The sequence below is a fragment of the Citrus clementina genome, unplaced genomic scaffold, assembly GCF_000493195.1.
Source record: "Citrus clementina cultivar Clemenules unplaced genomic scaffold, Citrus_clementina_v1.0 scaffold_8, whole genome shotgun sequence".
NCBI classification, from domain to species: Eukaryota; Viridiplantae; Streptophyta; class Magnoliopsida; order Sapindales; family Rutaceae; genus Citrus; species Citrus x clementina.
The window spans coordinates 13,753,345-13,766,226 of NW_006262022.1; the positions used below are offsets into that span (position 1 = coordinate 13,753,345).

A 12,882-nucleotide genomic window follows, 5' to 3' on the forward strand; every position below is an offset into this window, starting at 1 on the left:
TTTTGTATTTGCGTTGTACTTATTATATGTGTCCTAGTAAGGGTTGGTTTTCTAGCTTCAAGGAGTTAGACAGTAGAGTTGTTTTTATGGGCAATGACAATGCTTATAAAGTCGTGAGAATAGGTTTAATCTAATTGAAGAATCATGACAGATCAATCTAAGTCTTGACAAATATTTGCTTCTTGCCAAGCTTAAAGAAAAATCTAATCTCGTTAGGAGTTCTAGAATCCAAAAGGCTTACAAGCACTCTAAGAGATGGATATGTGAGGTAGTAGCTGGTGCACTCATGGTGATGATGTTGGCCTAAATGGCTACATGATCTTTGATTTTAATAATAATAAACCACATGTAAAAAGGACAATTTTGGTCAATTTATGTTTCATTATCTCAAAAGTTTTTGAAAGGAAAATATTATTCAAGTGAAATCAAGCTCAAGACAATCATGGATAACGGCATAATCGAAGACGAACTACAGTATAACCTCTAAAAATTAATACTCGATAAATTAATAATCTCTATAATATAATAATTTTTTGTTGTCCCGACTTGGGCCCTGGAGCTAAATTAATAATTTCGATAAATTAATAAGATAATAATTTTTCTGAGAACTCCTATATAACTCTGTGGTCCCATTTATATAATAAATTAATAATACTTTGTGTTTGTTTATATAGACAATAATTTTAACTTAATTCATTGAATACATTTAATTTCTAATCTAGTTCATTGGATAAATAACTTAGCTAAATTATGTAAATACATGAATACACTTTAATTAAGTAGATAAGTAGTCAAATTCAATTGATACAATTTAATGAAATTTCATTTATTTTAGTTCATTGAATACACTTAGATAAATTTATGTAAATACATGAATTTAGTTAATCAAGTAGATAGGTACATTAGATGAATTAGTTCAAATTCAATTAATACAATTTAATAACTAACATTTAGTTTAGTTCATTGAATACATTTAGATAAATTAATGTAAATACATGAATTTAGTTAATCAAGTAGATAGGTACATTAGATTAGTTCTAATTCAATTAATACAATTTAATAACTAACATTTAGTTTAGTTCATTGAATACATTTAGATAAATTAATGTAAATACATGAATTTCGTTAATCAAGTAGATAGGTACATTAGATTAGTTCTAATTCAATTTATACAATTTAATAACTAACATTTAGTTTAGTTCATTGAATACACTTAGTAAAATTCATGAATTTATTTAATCAAGTATACATTATTTATTTGATGAATTTATTTAAATTCTATTGATTATATTTGTAAAATATAATGAATTTTTAGTCAATTAAATGTTAGTTCTTTGTACTGTGAACACACTCTATAAATTAATAAATTATTAATTTATTGATTAATTAATATCTCTCTAAATTAATAAATTTCTATGGTCCCGACATTATTAATTTATAGAGATTATACTGTATTATGGACAACAACATAATCGAAGGTAAACTATAAAGGGTACTAGCTCATGTCATTTATTTTAAAGCTAGTATAGTTTAATGTATGCATGATCTAGCATCTTAAAAGCTTAAGATTTTCTTCATAATCTCTAAACAAATCATTATTTTTTCATAAAATAAGGTATTATATTTATAAGGCAAATAATTCTCTCCATTTGGGTGTTTTTCATGGTTAAGGACCAAAATGAAAAGGTTTGAGTTTTGAAATCAATAAGTCTTGTTTTCAATTTTGAAAATGGACCTATTTGAAAGTATTTTAAATTGATATAGGCCATAGTATAATTTCATAAAGACTTTGGGGACAAATTTTAAATTCAAAAATAGTAACTCAAAACCAGAAAGATAGTGGCTAACCTCTTCCTAGAAAGTAGCTAGTCACTTTATGTACAGAGAGTTAGCGGCTAGTTCACTGCTTGTAGCGACTAACCGTCTGTGCCAAAATTTGAAACTATTTCTAATAGCAACCCAAACAGTTAATTGCCTTATTTTAGCGGTGATCTAGCAGTCCCAGAAAGTCAATAACTACTAGTTTGATTGTTTAAACTATAAAAACCCAAATCAAACTTAAAACTAACAACTTTTTCAATCCAAATTAAGCTAAAACTTGTTAATACAACTGATCTTGAGCTTTCATCTTGCTTATTTACATACATTGAATCATTATTGAGTTTTCATTTTGCTTATATATTCTTATAGAGAGTAATCTTTATAATTTTCATTCATATATCCAAATTTAGTGAGTATAAGTGTGGGAAACACTTGGGAGAAAGAGGTGTGTGTGTACATCACTACTTGTAAAGGTTCATTGACACTTTAGAAGTTAATTGAAAAATCTTGAAGTTTTGGGAGGCTTGAATAGTGAAATCTTCAAGCTTGGTTTGCTTGGAGGCGTGGACATAGGCGCGTTTTCCTGAACTACGTAAAAATTCATATGTTTGTTTTCTTATCCTTTATCTTTTTAAATTTACAAATTGTTGAATTTACTGTTATTGAATTTCTTGAAGTATTTATTTCTATTGTATTTTTGTTCGTATAATTTTTAAACCCAGTTCACCCTCCCTCTTGGGTTGCTTAACTAGAATTTCAAATGAAAAACACAAGAAGAAATAACATGTACTATTTCCAAGGGAGTACAATTATTGGATGACCATCAATAGTTTTTTAAAATGATGCAAATTCAGAAACTAAATTGTGGCATATGTGTTTGGGACATATTGGTGAAAAAGTTTTGCATTCTTTAGAAAAGTAAGGATTATTGAAAGGTGCAAATTCTTGCAATTAGAATTTTATGAACATTGTATTTTGGGCAAGCAGACAAGGGTAAAGTTTGGTTTAACAATTCACAATATAAAAGAGATTTTGAACTATGTTCATAGTAATGTGTGGGGACCTCTAAAAACAATTTCTTTAAGAGGAACATTCCTGAAATAGAAGAAGATGGTCGAGACTCAGACTGGTCAAAAGGTCAAAAGACTTAACTCAGACAATGATGGTGAGTAAAAAAATGATCTATTTATACAAGTATGCCGAGATAAGGGCATTGTGCGACATTTCAATATTCGAGATACACTGCGGTAGAATGGGGTGGTAGAACGATGAACCAAACTATACTAGAGAAAAAAAATTCGATGTAAGTTGTCTAATGCTGCACTGGGCAAGGAGTTTTAGACAGAGGTAATTATATTTGTGTGCCATCTGATCAACTATTTGGCATCAACTGCAATTGACGACAAAATACCTCTAGAGATGCGGACTGGTAAACCTGCTATTAATTATGATTTTTTGCATGTTTTTTGTTCCATTGCTTATTATCATGTAAACGAATCTAAATTAGACACAAAAGCAAAGAGATCATTGTTCATGGGTATAAATTGTAGATTAAAAGGATACCGTCTCTTGTGTCATGTTGCAAAGAAGTTTATTTTTACCAGAGATGTGACTTTTGATGGATCAACCATGTTGAAACAAAAGATTCTCAAGAGGATGACAAGACCAGTAGCACTTTGCAACAATTGGAGTTTGAAAATATTAAATCTGATCTAGTTAGTGTCGAGGATATAGATAGTGAATCTCCATCAATCGAGGATAAAGAAAAAATTTTGACCCAAGAACTTTCACAATAACAAGATTCAATTTCATATAGAAGGCAACGAAGAGAGATTCATAGACTTGCTCACTTTGTTGATATGGTGGCCTATGCATTTTCAACAATTGAACTGTCCATAGGTGGCCCAACCCACGACAGTTCCAACTCAAGATACTCATTGGGCTCGGTGGGCCTGAATTACAGGTCCCACCGATAGTCCATTTTTTGCCTCCTCAGATGTGTCAATCTTTGTTGAAAATTGCTCACCTAGGCCCATGGTAATGTGAAGCCCATTTAAAGATCTTCTCCTTTTTAAATCATTGACAATAAGGCCATTTTCAAATCCTTCATACCTTCCATATCGCCATCTACAACAACAGCTGTCTCACTCGTCGACTTCTCTTTAAATTGATTTCCAATTGGCAATTGTTTATCAACTACCATATTGAGAGCCATGTTTCCCACATTTTCTCCACCAATAAAAAGGCTTAGAAAAAGCAACTCCAAATATTTTACCGAATCAATTGACATGGCAACTGCTTGATCCATGTTTTTTCCTTTATTTGTCTCCACCATCTCCAGTGGTCCCTGGCACAGCTATCGTTTGGCGGAATTCATCACAGTTCTCCTAGTTGCCGCCTTCAACCAATGGCCATAGACAGGCACAATTTCACCTTTCGGGCACTCATACAGTTTGGGGCATTGCTGTGCAGTATGCCCAAGTAAACCACAAGTGAAACAAAAAATATTTAGCCTCTCATACTTAAGATCAACCCAAATCCAATCACTTCTTGCTTTTTTCAACTTCATCCTACGCTTAAGAGGTTTTCGAACATCCATGGAAACACGAATGCGCATATAATTACGGCAGACCCCCATCAAATTATTCTCATCCGAAGCCAAAAAAATACCAATATAATTCCTAATGTCTTTCAAAATTTTCTCTGACATAAATCCAATTGGTAAATTATAGATCTGTATCCAGAAGGAAGTAGTTAATAAAAGAATATTTTGTGGTTGCTCATCTTCCTCCAGCCGCTTTACAAGCAGAATATGTTGATCAAAGGTCCATGACCCCGATTCTAACACCTTATTAATATCAATCTCATGGAAAATTTGGAAGAGGAATAGTGTTGGTGATAGATCTTTGATGCACACTCCTTTGCCAGGACGCCACAGCGACGCCATTGTATTTTTCATGGCAGCAAAATTTATCACTTTGTCAGTAAGAAATCTGCCAACTAAGCAAAATCAGAGATGGAGTTTCCCCTGACCACCATCTTCCCCCTCATCCCCTGTGACTATCAATCCTCCTTCCTCCTCCTTGTCGATGGACATACTAGCATAGTCACTATTGATAGTGGTTTCCAATGCTTCAACGTTTGTGGCCATTGCAAGATCTCAAAAACCACAGCCAATAACTGTTATAAAATGAAATTCTGAGAACTAGATATTAACTTGTCCTAAAGACAAGACAAACATAACTTGTCCAAAAGACAAGACAGTCTTACAGCAGCTACAATCCACTATCTTAAGTTTTGCGAAAAAGTACTTCCTAACAAAATAATTTTTTATATCTTATCACTATATTAGCTTTTTAAAAATAACAGTTTACAACATTTTCATAATTGTTGTTAATCTAGTGATGATATCATGTCATATGGGCAAAATTGTATTTTCATCAAATGAAACTCAAATTTGTAATTAAGTCCAAGATTATTATTCTTTCACTATGACAAGTAATGTGAAATAAAAAAACTCAACATAAATTATTGAAAATATAACACTCCACTACATTAACTTTTTAAAGACAAATGTTTAATACATTTGTGTGAATTTACAATTGATCATGCAGCAAATCAATTATAAGGGCAATATTGTCATTTTATTATCATTGTGAACTTAAGCGACAATGATATGTTTTTTCACACCAAGAGCAAGGCAAAACTATAAGTTCACATGGCATTAATTTGTATCATTTTCTTTTTGTTTTCGGAGTTATTCATTGAGGGCAAAATTTATATTTCATGTGCCAACTAACTAGTTAGATAATGGGTGTGACCAAAAAAAAAATAGTAAACTATTATTTTTAAAAGAATTATGTAATGGAGTGCTACCTTTCAATAATTTGTGCAGTGGTCTGTTATTTCACAATACTTGACATAATGAAAGGATAATCATCCTTTTTCAAACGGGAGTTTGAATCTTTGGAGAAATAAAAGTCTAAAAAAGAATTCATATATTTTTCCCTCTCTCCTATCTTTAGGGAAGAAAAAAAAAAGAAACTATTTGGTTTGCATTATATAGCTTTAATTTATTAATCCAAAAATTTAATTATCAATTGGTGGTTGTTGATATGCTTATAAAACATGGCATAAATGTTTTTGTCATATTATAAAGTTAAAGAAATTTGAAAAAAAGAGGTTAAGAACGAGATTATAATTGATGTAACTAATAAAATAAACTACTTTTATTGCAAAATGTTGAATAAAAAAACATCTACCTATTTTATAAATTGTGTTATTGTAATTATTGTGAGTTTTTAAAATAAAGTTTAAAATAAAGTATAGACATTTGTTAAATTTGTTGGTAAAGCACTCTTTCATTCTATAAAGACCTAATTTTTTTAGCATAGTTTTATATTGCCTTTTATTTAAAAGGCATAAATTGACATGCAATAAAATTTTTGATTAATTAAAATGTATTGAACTTTATAATATGCTATATTAAAATGTATCTAACCTTAAATCTTTCATATTTACCCATCCTTGATTTCCAATCATTGGGTTACTTTGAACTTTTGCTTAATTACAATTTCACCTAATAATTTTATACAAATTTTAGTTTTGTCCACAACTCTTTTAAAACTTACCCTCTCTTACAATTTTTAGATTTATTCCTTAATGAGCTACATCTTAGGAATATACAACATTAAATTAATTTGGTACTAGGTTCTATATCACCAAATCAACTTTATTATCGTATGGATCTTACTGAACATGATTGATTGAGCCATCAAGTGAAAGAGTTATTAGGAGATTTATTCGTGAAAATCTCAATTTCTGGAGATTCCTTACCTCATTAACTCTAAAGGAATTGTAACACCCCAAATTCACCTAAGAATCTCAAGAGAAGTTTAGAATGAAACCTCATAACATTAATCTTATTGCGATTTCCAAAAGAAAATTAATATTAGCCAACATTTTACCATTTGAATGCAAGTGATTATGAGTAAAACCAAGTCTAGAGTTTATCAAACACATTACTAAACTATACTTTAAAGCTTTCAACATAATAAATTTACAAGAATAGATGTAAAATTGATTTAAAAATTTTAGAGTAGAAATTTAAATTAATAAACTACTCATTCACTATAAGAAAACTAGCAATAGATGACAGGAAAAAACTGTCATAAAAGGGAGTGGATGACAGTGAATTTATCCATCATCTATGTATCTGTCACTCTTTTATGATAGAGAAAAAGTCTGTCATTAACTTATGATAGTGTTTAAAAATCATATGTCTGTCATCTTAAAAATTGAATATTTTAATTAAATTTTTGGCATGAAACTTGAATTTTATTTTAAATTTAAAATTTTAGCGGGAAAATTAATTTTCACAAGTGAATTATTATCTGGTTAATTTTAGTGGGTAAACTATTTTGTTTGTGGCGAAATTTATGATTGAAAAATTCCTGCATGATAAATGCTTGGTTTATAATTGTAAAATGTTTAATTTATGAAAAATAATGATTTATTAAACGAAATCTTGAGTTTATCAAATGTTAAACCATATATACATTAAAATCATATTGGCTTTACAAGAATTGTCCCAATAATGAATCCGTTGAGCTCTAAACTTTATTCTTAATCGCGCTGTTGTCCGTTGAGTGTCTTGAACTTAATTTCACGTGGTTCATTTCATCATAAATATTATTTTTCAAGAACTAGTGAAAATGTAAAATACAATATTTATCAAATCATTTAAAACGCATGTTTGTTATCATCAAAATTACATTACCACTACAAGAAAACATGCAATAGATGACGGAAAATAACTGTCATAAAAGATGGTGCATGACAAACAGTTCATCCGTTATCTATCACTATCATTAATTTATGATAGAATATTTTCCGTCATGAATTCATGATGGCATGTTATAGTCATATATCTATCACATAATATTTTAATGTGAAAAAATAATTAATTCAAAATTTAAAATTTTTTTAAATTTTTGTCCCATTTTTTTAAATTTTTGGCAGGAAATTAAATTGTCATTTGTAAATTTATTATTCAATTTTGGCAAGAAATTTTTTATGAAAGACTTTATGATGGGTATTTCCCGTCATAAAGCTATATATATATTTTTTAAAAATTATATTATGATTATAATTTATTTATGAATTCTTGTTTACAAATTTAATTAATTAATAAAAATGAATATTGTCAAAAAAACTAAAAACAATTAATATTAATTAACATCCATTCAATCCAACAAATTAATTTCAAAATAAATACATCTATTATATATCCAATGTCATCACCACCAATACATAATAAAACATCTCAAATTAAAAAGAACCATAAAAAAATATAAAACAATTGTTAAATTCCAATTAAACTTCAAGAAAAGCAATTCAAATTCCAGCCACCAAGCCAAATTACCCAGCAAAACTCCCAAAGATTAATGGAAATACTCCAATAGCAAGACTTCCAGCAGCAATACTACCCTCTTCCAGTGGCAATACTCCAACTACCACATACCCATCAACACTCTAACTCATACCTAGCAACCCACCATCTTCCAACAGCATTGTAATTCCAACCATATACCCAGTACTGTTTTTATGCTGCAACTGCAGATTATTGCAGGCTGCTTCCCTATAGTTTCCAAAGTAAACATCTTTAGGAAGATGGTCATAGTTCTTCTTAAACATTGAGACATGTGACAACATGATAAATCAACAATTAGGAATGTTTTGTGCTCGTGTTAAGATGCAACCATCCAAGAGTGTCTAGAAAAGTTCCAGATGATAATCATATTAGAAAAAACTTGTGAAGCCTTTAATAAACAAGCCTACAATGACTGATATTACATTGATTTATCTGTTTGCCTAGCCAGAAGCATGGGAAGCAACCAAAAGAGAGATCCTACCTCAATAAGGCTCCCTGATATCATCTCACTCAATGCTACTCTCCTGAAACAAATTATATTGCATGATTATCGTTCATGTCAACGTGACAATGCAAAGGGGCCATCAAAATAAAGAGTGTGAAATTCTTTTTGCACCAAAATATACTAATGAGATTTTATTCGTGTAATAAGTACTGATCCACTCACATAATTAAGGAAGACTACCATATCAATATTGCTAGGTACGTCTTACAGCAGCTATCTCAGGTAATAAACAAACAAAACTGAATAACCTTGCAACAAAATTTAAACCCCTCACCCCCAACCCAATGCCATAAACTCTTCACATTTACGTCATAGTTTTAAAAGTCTGTGTATGCACACAAGAAACTCAAAACAAAGTGTGTTGCATCTTAGTTGAAACAATTAGAAATTGGATAAAACTATGCATAATTAAAAATAAAAATAAATAATCTCTATCAACATTGACCATTTAAATCGAATATCAGTATACACTGACCTTTTGACTTGTTGTTCCTCTAGTTCTCTTGTTCTGTATATAACCTTTACCCCTTGCAAACATATAAGTTATAGTTCATGGCTATGGATATTTGAAAAACAAAAGTGAAAAGTCCTAATTATTACATGCAATTGAGGAAGCAGATCTCACTGAAATTGACTCAAAGACTTTGATACAGCAGGAGAGGTAGCATTCCCCTCCACAAAAAGGCAAAAATTAGAAATACCAATAACTTTGTGATCCTGCATATGGCCTATTCAAGGCCAGCAAAAGTGCTTGCTGTGATACATATCTAGATAAGATCAAACCAATAGGAAGAGTACATGAATTGGTGCCAATACCTGAAATTTAGCAAATTTAAAATGATCCAAAAGAAACAGATTTTAAATTTCTCTATTGAGTGGGAAAAAAAAAACATAGTAACGTCATTGATCACAGCCTGATTTAAAAACTCCTTAGCCTGCAGTATAATTTCTATTGAATTCCATTACATTCAGGGACATCAATTACTATGTACTCCAGATTTATGAATCATAACTCATTCTACAAGTAAATTTAAGAATTTCCTTAGAAAATTATGTTTCATGTATGAGGCATATCATTAAAATATGTTATACATCGGCACACTTCCAGTCCACATCTGCACTCAATGCTTAAGCACATACCAACGTTTAAAACTCCATAGATGAGAATAATTGACTAAACGTTAAAAAGAGCAAAAATAAAATAAAATAGTGAAAGTAAAATGGAATATTCATTTGCAAATACTTAGTAAAAAAGAAATTATGGAGTAAATAAAGCTAATAGAAGAAACTTAACTTAATCACAGAAGTGAAACATAATCAAATTTCTTCAACCAAAACAAAAAAGAAAGAAAACGCAACTTTGAATATTCAAGAAGCAAGATCCAAAAACTGAAATAGACCCACTAATTACAACCGTCCAAAAATTTAGGAAAATAACTTATGCCAGACAAAGAAAAACAAAAAGGAAAAAAAACAAAAACAAAATAATGTGTCTACTATATAATAAATACAAAAACAAAAAAGAAACCCATCAAAGATTTAATCTTCAAAAACCCATAAAGGGTATGAATCAAACCAAACGAAATTGACAAGAAAAAGGCTCGCCTTGGCTTTTAGATCGGCTCCGTAATTAAACTTCCAGTCTTTGAAATAAGAGAAGGTAGGGGTGTTACTCCGGCCAAGAATATCAGTGCAACCACCGGAGGAGGAGGAGGAACGGACAGTGGTGGTGGCAGGGAGGAGGGAGGAGGGAGGAGTCAACGTCCATTCCGATCTAAAAGCCAAGGAGATAGAGTGAAACAAAGTGAAGGAGACAGATCGTATTAGAGGCCAAAGTGAAACTAAGCAAGAAGAAATCAAGTATGGTGGCAACGACAGTTGTGAACGGTAGAAGGACGGCAAGAATAAGGGTTTCAGACAGAGGGTTTGTGAATGGCGAGGAGGAAGAAAAGTAGCATTTAGGGATTTCGATTTCTAAGTAGCGTTATAACGTTTAACACTTGGAAAAAAGAAAAAAAGCTTTAAGTTGCTAAAACGGTAGCGTTTTGGTGGCATTTTTTTTAATTATTAAAACACATCTTTTATTTTTTAAATAAAATAATACATCAAATTTGAGTCAAATATAGTCAAAATCATTTTTCTATCTTACGATTTTAATAGAATAAATTTCTATCATAATTCTATCATAATTTCATGATAAAAAATAATCCTATTATAAAACCATCATAAATTCATGATAGTAAATATTTCTAGCAGAAGCCCATCATAAATCTATGATAGGTTGAAAATTTTATCATAATTCTGTCATAATTTTATGATATACTTATAATCTGTCATAAATTATCCGTTATTTATTGCCTGTTTTCTTGTAGTGTATGTGTAGCCCTTTAAGCTAACAAAATCATTTATCATGCAGGCAAATCTTGACATTTGATGACCCAAAATGGGAAGAATATTAATTGTAAAATGACCCAAGATATTGCAAATAATCCAAAGATCACAGTTGCTCCAAGTTCATTCTTAGAATGAGAATTCTTAAAAGCTTTGGCAGCCTCCATAAAAACATCACTCACATCATGTAGAGCAAGAATAATAGAGCCAATTTGGAAAAACCTGCCAAAAAGAAAAAAAAATTACTCTCACTATATATCTTTTGAGTAACATATAATCAATTTTACTCATCAGGTTATTATACTCTAAAACACAAATTGTTAAGGGTTGAGAACTCTGAAACTCTCAAGGGCCCAATATTGCATAACAAAAGTTCTAAGTTCTATGCAATGTTAATGACTTAATGTTCACATGCTAATATAAGGAGTAGAAAAAGAAAAACATAAAAGAAAAACAAATCAACCCAACATAAACATAAAAGAAAAAAAAATGAATGAAAGAGGAAAAAAAAAGGTAACAAAAGGACTCATTGAAGAATCAGATCTCATAAGTCAATTTTTATAGTGAAATGAAGTACATGATTGTCATTAACAGCTAATCCATATCTCCAATAATAACGTGCATAATGAAAAACAATAACAACAATAACCGGGGGAGGTGGAGAAGTGATAATGGAGGCTTATAACAAAAATCAAATCACTGACCAAAATTAATAAGTTTCTATCATTGTAAAAACTGTACAGTTTAAGCTAGAGACATGGAACTGAAATAGGAATCGGCATATGCAGTGATATTGTCTGAAGGAGAGAACGACCAATATAATGGGTACATTATATCCTTTTACGTAAACATTAAGAAATATATATTTTGTAAGAAGGAAACGATTATAAGTTGTCAACATGCACTAAAAACAATGACAGTTAGGAAATAGTCAGAAGGCAATGAAATGACACCCAAATTAGATGAAATAAATAAAAAATTAATGTCTTTTAGATCTCATAGCTATATGGGGCATTGATGGTTTAGCTAGTTGGATTTGTTAAGAGCCTGTACAAGCATTATGACAAGAAGATACTAAAAAGAAAGAAAGAAAGGAAAGAGAGAGACTGGTAATTATGATGATGATGAAATGATTACAAAGGTAATGATAAATGTGGAGGCTGAAAATGAATATCTATGCTACCATTCCATATAATGTGTTTTCCATCATTGACCAAAAGCCTATATAAAAATATATTACCGCAAAAGACAAAGGAAAAAAACTACTATTAACTGAATTAATTACAAAATTTAAACATATAGAAGTTTATAATACACGATTAATTTAATAAAATTATTTCTATACTATATAAACATCTTTCAAGAACAATTATCCAAGCAACTGACATCAAATATAAGCACCAGTCAATGTTAGGTGTGGGAAAAAAACCATGTAAATGAAAAAAAAAATTAAAGTGAACTTTTTTATTTTTAGAAATGACTAAGTGGTTATATTAGAGAAAAAGACGAACTTCTAATTCGGCTCTCAATTTAGTTGCTGACCAAAAACCAAATAAAAACTTTAGGGTAATTTAATAGTTTTGAACAATTTTACATGCTTCGTGTTAATTGGTCAGCTTAGTACACCATCATACATTTCTATGTCAGATTCTCACCCAATTTCAGAACCTAAATCTTTAAGTCGCCACAGCTACCAAACCCAGCCGAATAAATCGTCGTCGTTGAGAACCCT

General features: G+C 30.4%; 1 long non-coding RNA gene across 2 annotated transcripts; it reads right to left on the bottom strand.

The window, feature by feature from the left end:
• Positions 1-8,083: 8,083 nt before the first annotated feature.
• Positions 8,084-10,737, bottom strand: LOC18033983. Of its 2 annotated transcripts, XR_002904300.1 has the most exons (3): positions 9,235-10,737; positions 8,736-8,778; positions 8,084-8,461 (listed from the first exon to the last, which is right to left on the bottom strand). It is a non-coding gene; the product is annotated as an uncharacterized LOC18033983 (long non-coding RNA). The 2 variants fall into 2 exon arrangements; XR_002904299.1 differs by having other exon boundaries at positions 8,084-8,778.
• Between the last annotated feature and the right edge of the window lie 2,145 nt (positions 10,738-12,882).